This window comes from Tyto alba, unplaced genomic scaffold, assembly GCF_018691265.1.
Source record: "Tyto alba isolate M040663 unplaced genomic scaffold, T.alba_DEE_v4.0 Super-Scaffold_20, whole genome shotgun sequence".
NCBI classification, from domain to species: Eukaryota; Metazoa; Chordata; class Aves; order Strigiformes; family Tytonidae; genus Tyto; species Tyto alba.
This window is the reverse complement of record NW_024881283.1, coordinates 5,574,629-5,582,707: the sequence shown is the minus strand read 5'-3', so window position 1 is coordinate 5,582,707 and position 8,079 is coordinate 5,574,629.

Genomic DNA, 8,079 nt, shown 5'->3' with positions numbered 1-8,079 from the left:
AAAACCTCGGCTATTGGGAGAATTACAACAGAATTGTAATTAGACAATAGCCAGTTCACAGTTACAGATAAGGCCAAGGTCTGACAGATGCAGCACAAGACATTGGCAATGGACAGCTCTATTTTCATCATGTTAGAAAAGTGGCCTGATTTTTCTAATTTCTGGAAGACTATGGGCACCTTTGATTTATAATTTGGCAATTCCATTTGTAGTAATTGATGACTCTTTTTTTTTTACGATTGTGACCAAAAACGTCAAAACGGATTTTGCTTACAGAATTCAAAAACAAAAAACAAACAAAACCCAAAGAAATCATCTAATGAAAGGGACTAATCAGTAATAATTATAGCCTGAAATATGAACATTTCAGAAAGCAATGGAGGTGCGAAAGGAGAAAACTGGAAAGAGTTTTTCGAGCTTAGCAACTGGTCAGATAGACATTCTCTAATAAGCATGAGATCTATTTGTGTCCATACAGGGGATGAGAATTATCCGCCGATGGAGTTTGCTGTGGGTTCCCTTGGTGCCCAACTGTGCAACCAGAAGGCCGTTCCTACAGCTACAGTGCTGCCTTCTGTCCTCTTTGGAGGGCTTAAAGTGTGATTTTAGTGGGGTTTCCCCCCCTTATTTTAATCTCCTGTTGTTGATATGGATGAATGAGTTCCAGAACTATGCAAATCTGTGTAAATAAGCGTGGTCTTACTGAACAGAAAAGAGTTACCTTTCTCTCTAGCTCACCACTGTGAGGGGAACAACTGAGACCTGGAAGCTCTGACCTGTGCTCCCACAAGACATGTTCACAAGCTCTTGATTTATTAAGCTTATCCCACAGAAATACTTAAAATTTAGGTATGTAATTAAAATTAGGAGTACCACCTTGAAATGTGGCCATCATGGTTGTAATGTCTGTGACTACTGTAATAAAGACCATTTGTCTTTGCTGAATTTTAACATGCAGATGCAGCATGTTTCTGTTATTTCTCCATTTGCAATAGGAAAATACCAAGAGGTGATTTTTTTAAAATTACTTTTTTATTGGCATTTTCATTTTTAAAATATAAACATCATCTGGTTCACATTACTCAGCCAGCCACACAGGAAATGGTAATAAGTTTTGTTGATATTATTTTTCTCCGAGGGATTAACAAGGATAATATTTATATATGTATTAAGAGATTGGTGCATACCCTCAGGCAGCAGCAAATAGAATAAGAAATATCAACAGTATCAAAACAAGTTGCAGGTGGCTGGCCATTAATGCATTTCAGCAGTATGGCAGGACCAAGGGCACAGAAAGGACATCACTTTGGATACTGGCACTGGATTACTCTAAGCTAAATCATCTTGTGCTGCTCACCAGAAAGGGACAATTTTCCAAGAGAGATTTCAACAGTTATCTATCTGATCAGCTATTGTGGGCTGAAGATTTGAGGCCAAATCTAACAGCTGTATTTCAGCAGGGAGAATAAGGGAGAAATTGCCCTCTAAAGAAAATACTAGATTTCTTATATACTAATTTTCTGCTAGTCTGTTCTGGTACACATTTATGATGATGAAACTCAGTGTTGTGGTATTGTCTGGGGATCCCACCTCCAACCAAAGGCCCTCTTCCAGGCTATGACCTATACAGCCTGCAGCACACACCTACTCTTCAAGGTGCATCTTTGGCACTTAACTGAGCCATCTAAATTAAGAAGCAAGTCAATCCAGTTGGCCTATGTAGTCAACAGCAAGAGATGAGTAACTTCAGACAGTGTCAGGCTATTTGAGGACCCAAGCTGGTTTCTGTAGGGCATCATTCTGTTTTCACTGGCTGAAAAGGAAACATCAGGTGGGATTTATCTCATTACATGTTAGTAATGTGCTATCTAAGCCTGAAATAGTTATGCAGGTCCTGTCTGTATCTCTTTCACTACAGAGAGATCCTCCACAAAAAAAACAAAAAAACAAAAAAACAAACTTCCAACCGTTTATGATGAGGGAGAAACTTGGTTCAAGAATTGTAACCAAAGAGAGGGAATGAAGGGGATGGGGCGAGTAACTGGGAGTATGATGTGCTGGAGTTCACAGAAGGGAGAAGCCCATCAGGTACTGACCCCGTCTCCTGAATCCCTGTCCTGTGGCTGCTCTAGTGAAACATGAAAAGGTAACCATAAAACGATATTCAGATTATAACCATACATGCTGACAGTACTTTGCTCTTTTGCACACCCATTTGACATCAGACCTCTAGCCATTTTATGTTGCTCTGTCCTCCCAGTTCCCCCACAAGCAACAGCCTCTTTAATCCGCACTAGGTCTGTATAGGATAGAGAGCAGTGAAGGAAGGAAACTTTGTGGCATTAGAGATGGGAGGGAAAAATGCAAGCTGTGATTGATGCCTGTAATACCAACCACACAAATGACAGAGCTCAGTGAAACTCCTATAATATAAGGGAGAAACAAGAAGTGAAACATTATGCCCATGTCACATACGATGGCTCTTGGAATAAGACAAACGCTGTGCAATCGGTTTAGATAGCAGGGCACAGAAGAGAGGCCACACACTGAGACTGTAAATACTATGAACCCAAAATTGTCCATTCTCAGGTCTGGGCGTTTGGCATGACAGCACCAATTTGAAATATACTGCAGCGTCTTCTCCAGGAGACTCCTCAGAGAATACAGTGAAAGGCAAAGCATCTCTCCGATTTAATTGCTTTGAAATGTTTTCCATTCTTCCTGTGCAAAGATTTTGTCAGAGCCAACCTCCTTTCAGGTCAACAGGACATAAACTTTGGGTTGTGACTGACTTTAATGAGATTTTGTTCATGCTCTGAAACGTAGAGCCTGCACTAAGTAAAGCTTGAATGCTCCTAATTCCCATTTACTCTTACTTCTTCAAATGTAGGTCTAGTCTACCGAGACGGCTTGCTGACCCTGTGCTGAGTGTCTCCCTGGCCAGTAAAATTTTGGGTAGGAAAGGGTACAACTGTCCTGGCTCCATCTGTAGAGCCTGGGCACCCACGTGCCTCCTGGATGAGGTCCCATAGGATGAGAAATGCTCTATTTGTAACTCCTAGCAGACCTAAGCCCAAGTTTTACTGTGTTTGCCAGCAGCATCTCAAAGCATTTAAGCAGATTATTGTCCCCTCTCTCACACCGTGTGCAAAGAGAAGCCTCACACTGAAATGCTTCTAGCAGGTGGATATAGGATGGGCTTTTCCTTTTCCAGCGCAGTGGTGTGGGCATGGGAGAGGAGGCGTTGAGATAACCTGGGAAACCTGTTCACAGATCCAGCCTGGGGTGGAGGGAGGCAGAGGGGAGGAGCTGCTGGTGCCCTGGTGCTCAGCAGAGGAGGTGAGCTGTGCTCTCCCCTGCTCCCTCCTCGCGCTGGGCCACCCTCGTTCTGCCGGGTGCAGGGGGACACGGACCAGCTCCCAGTGCCGGGGCTCCACAGCGACTGCAAACGCCTCTGCGGGCAGCAGCCGCAGCGTGCCCGGGAGGAGGGAGTAACAGTTAGATTAGGGCCTCGGGGGTCGGCTGCTATACCTGTTAATCAACTTTATGAAAGCCTTTGGGGTCAAGAGAGTAATAAAATAATGGAGGACAAGCCCATACTGCTCCCTTGCACTTTCCACCTTTCTAGTCATTTTATCCTTCCTTCCCACAAAATCAGCTCGCTTTGGCCTGACCTTGTGATGTGACAGCTCTGTTCAGCCTGGCAAAATTAAGATGATTTGTCCCCCTTCATGTTACTGCATTTGCTTTCAGTGTGCTTCTCTGATCTGTTTGCTTCAAGCTCAGGGTTCCCTAATCATATTCCAACGGAGACAAACCTCATGATTAAAACTCAAATGCGAGCCTATCCAGGAGCACAGGTGTCAGGGACCCTGAAATTGCAAACTCAATCTTTCTGATGGATTTAATTCAGGGATCTGTTTTGTCACCCTTGTGTTGGGTGCAACAGCAACCCCTGCCCCGCGTGCCCCTCCTTCTCTCACTCCCCCTGGCAATTTCCTCATTGCTTAAAAATATTCAGTGAGGCTACATCAAAGCGAATATTGAGACTTGTATTATTGTTGCCAGGGGTGACATTAGATGAGAATTATATGAAACAATAAGGGCGCTGGAGTATAATCCATTTGACATTTGGAACATGTTCCCAGTGCTCTGTGCTCCTCGAAAACATTCACACAACAGAACTGTCTTCATTTTCATCACAATATTTGTGTGCGTGAGTAGATTTATCTCTCTTTTTATTCCTCTGTCTGGTCATTCTCTGCAAGGGCAGTAAAATGAAAATCCTCACTTCTGGGGCTGCTGTCCTGATTGAGTACCATTTTTGCTTCCTTATATCCCAAGGGCGGGGGGGGGGGGGGGGGGGGGGGCAGTAAATTGCTATCAGCATAAGGCTGGTCCAGACATCGGACCAAGGCTCGTTGCTCCTGTGCAAAGCCATCACGCCCTGGGCCAAGGTTTGAAATTTTGGGACACCCTGGGAAGTAAAGTCGAAGAAACCCACGTGAAGCAGTTTTAGTTCAGAATTGCACCAGAATGGCAGACGCAGATGGTGAAGAAGTGTTTGTGACGGATTGGTTCCTGCTCTCCTTCCTCTGGAGAACTGCCACGAAGGAGCTCACGATGGGCCCTGGAGCACGAGTAGAGGATGGAACTACAAAGCTGCCCGCAATGGTGGCCTGTGCCACCCAGATCCCCGAGCACAGCGTGGCACAAACGCGGGGCTGTGACTTTTAGCCTCTCTGGAGCACAGTCAAATTTTGCTTCTACCACCCAGGCTGTACCGCACAGATGCATAAAAGGACGGCTGCAAAGCAGAACCCGAATTTCTCTGAATTGCCAAAGACTTCAGAGAAAGTTTTCAATGTCACGGCCAAAGCATATCTAGGAGGAAGTATTTTAGGCTACTTGCATCCCCATTATCCCGGGAATTTGCAAAGGAGCCAGTGCAGGTCACAAGCCTTGTTCCTGCTGGGTTATCTTGATGTGGGCACCTAGCCTTGCTTCTTCCTAAAGTCCACCTTAATTGTCCCTCCTTCTCCAACATGACGCACAAAGACTGATGTTTTTAGCAATAAAAGCCTGGCCTTCTTAAAAGCATCATCACTGAGTTCAACTGGTCCCAATCTTCAACCAGTGAGTCAGCTCAAATATCCACATATTCACACAAATACATGAATAGATGCACCAGCACACACCGAGAAGCTCCTCCTCCACAAACTCAATATCTATATTTCGAGTAATTATCTCAATTACAGATTCACCAGGATCATCTCATTTGCTTGCTAGATTCCCCATGCACAATATCTTTCCACTCAAAGCACCCTCTCTGCCATATGCTCATCCCCTGCCCGACGCACTGGCTCGCAGCTGAACTGTTATTCCTTATGACCACTGAGCAATTTAGCTGTGAAATTACCCCATGCAGCAGTGGATCACTTTTCATCTGGAAAATGTGCAATATTGCATCTTAAAGAGATACAATACAGAATATACAGCATGGTCTGGAGTTTGCAGAGGTTTTAAAGCACTTGGGGTTACTGCTAATTTTGATGTGAATTGTAGGCTTTCAGTACCTGTCAAGTTTGAGAGAAAAAAATGTGGGGAAAGTCAGAGTGGTCAGAGCAGGCAAATTTACATTCCAAGATTACAACAGCAAAGTCTTCAGCATAACTGCATTAAAAATGTGTTTATCTCATATAATATCTATGCTTTATGTTATTTTCACTTCAGAAATCATTATCTTGCCTTCTAAGCTGCATGTTGTGAATTATTTCCTATGAGAACTGTGCATCTAGCCTGGAGATTCAGCCCAGGTTCGTTTAAAGTTTCCTGAAGGTTCATGAACTTGTTTGAATGTCTGGGCTGATTTATCTGGCTGACGTGAACACAGGTGAGACTCATCGGCCTCTGCTTGAGATTCTGGGCTTGTTCTTGCTCAAATCTCAAAGTGAAGCTTACAGAACATGAACCTTCCTAAACTGCCAATGAATCAAATGTTTGTAAAAATTTTTGCAAAATGAAACAGCAAGCGATCCCACACAGACTGTCCCAGTGCTGATGATGTTTCCATCCTGGAAGACAGCAGTGGAAATGATTTTGCTGCAGGTTCCCACCACTGAAGGACTGGAAACCACAGACTTGGTTATTCTGGCTGTGTTTTACCTTGCTGCAAATGTTGGTTCTGCATGTGGTTTTATCAGCAGGGCTTGGGGAATTGTGCTCCCTGCTCCCCTTCCCCAGGAGCACTGGCTGCTGTGGTCCCTCCCAGCATCCACACAGGCACTAACTTCTGGGTTGCTTCTGACTGAGAAAGGGAAGATAAATTTGACCTGATTTATGAATGAGTTCCTACACAGGCTAACAATAAAATGAAATAAAAGTATATCTATATAAAGAACACAAAGGCAAAATAAAAAGTCCTTGGATTAACACTTTCTGTTCTGGAAACCACATATGACAACTTGAAAATGTTAAAATTTTTCTCCCAGTACAGAGATGTGTTGATGTGACTCCTCTCCCACAAACAGTCCCAGAATGACATATTACTGCTTCTCCATGGCAGAAATCACAAATGTCTTCTGCTCACAGCCACTGACTCCCTGTCTTCCCTGACATTGTTTTCCTTATACCTTGACCCTTTTCATGATGAGTGATGTTAAAAGGTATTAAGTTCTCATATTAAGAATGGAGCCTAACAATGCACCATATTGGCAGAAAATATTTGATGGGATCCATTACATTTCTCTACAAAAAAGGATGCTGAAGGGGACGAGTTCCAGCTTCAACACCCAACTTCTCCATCCTTGGGCCACTGCCTGCGTGCCGTCCTCGCCCCAGCTGCAGCCCACAGCCAGAGAACAACGAGGTGAAATATTTTCCCACTGAAAAGTGCATGTTGAGCTTTTACCTGGCATTTATGGAAATGACTCCAGATGATACAGGGCAGGGTAAAGGTTGGCTTTCTGAGGTGAGATTAGCAGGAGCAGCTCCCAACTCTGCCAGCCCTTACATAAGGTCTTGGTTCTGAAACCTTTGTACTGTCCTTTTAACTAAGTATGAAGATAATTAAATTTTGCAGTGTGGTTACACCTCAGTAAATATTGTCTATAAAAATCAATTGGCATTTACTGTACTTAATGTATAATAACGATTCTTATAAATCTAAATTATCCTTATAAATCTAAATTAAATGCCTAGGTTTAAATGCATTTAGGACATTTAATTAATAAAGTGTTACCAAATAACCATTACTAATCTGTTTACTTCAAGCCTGATTTCCATTTCCAAAGGATTTATTTCTCAGCAGTGTGTGTGGGAGGGTAAAAGTGAAAGTATGTGAAAGGGTTTTAAAAAGCTGCTTCAGGTACCAGAAATATTCAGAGATTGCCCAGGAAATTCCCTCATCTTTTCCCCATGGAGGAATGCTGATGTACTGGAACCAGGACTTTTCAAAAGAAAAGGTCCTTCAAAAGAAAAGGTCCATTCTGACCCATCTGTAATTTCAAGTGTTCAAAAAGTACTGAACTTTGAAACACCCTGTTTTGACATTTTCCTAATTAAAAGCTCTGTTCTTCTGTTTAGGCTGATTTTCCAATTCATAATTTAACTTAACTTACAAAGAGAGAAAACAATTAAGGATGAAATGGTCAAAATCAAAAAGAACTAATCTAAATAAAACCTTTAGATTAGCCATCAACACTGTATGGATTACTCATTTGTGAAAAACAGAGGGTTTTACTTCTTTCCTTCGAACTTCTCTTGAAACTGCCCCTCGCTGGGATGTAAAGGGCAAAGTGGCTCACCCGAGGTCCATCAAGGAGCCTGTGACAGGCAAGCATTTGATGTTACCTCCTCCCAGCACAGCTGGGCTCAGCTGTTTTATGTTGAGAAAATCCAGATTCTGGTAAACCTGGAATATGTCATGAGCTAGTGCTGAGTTCATTCACGTCAGCCTGCTGGTCCCCTTCCCCTGCTTCAAATTCCCTTCTCAAAACATTGGAAGGTTTTATTTTGATATGGGATTTTATTACTCAACATCTTTCTAGGCAATTGAACAACAAAGAGTTCACAATCTCC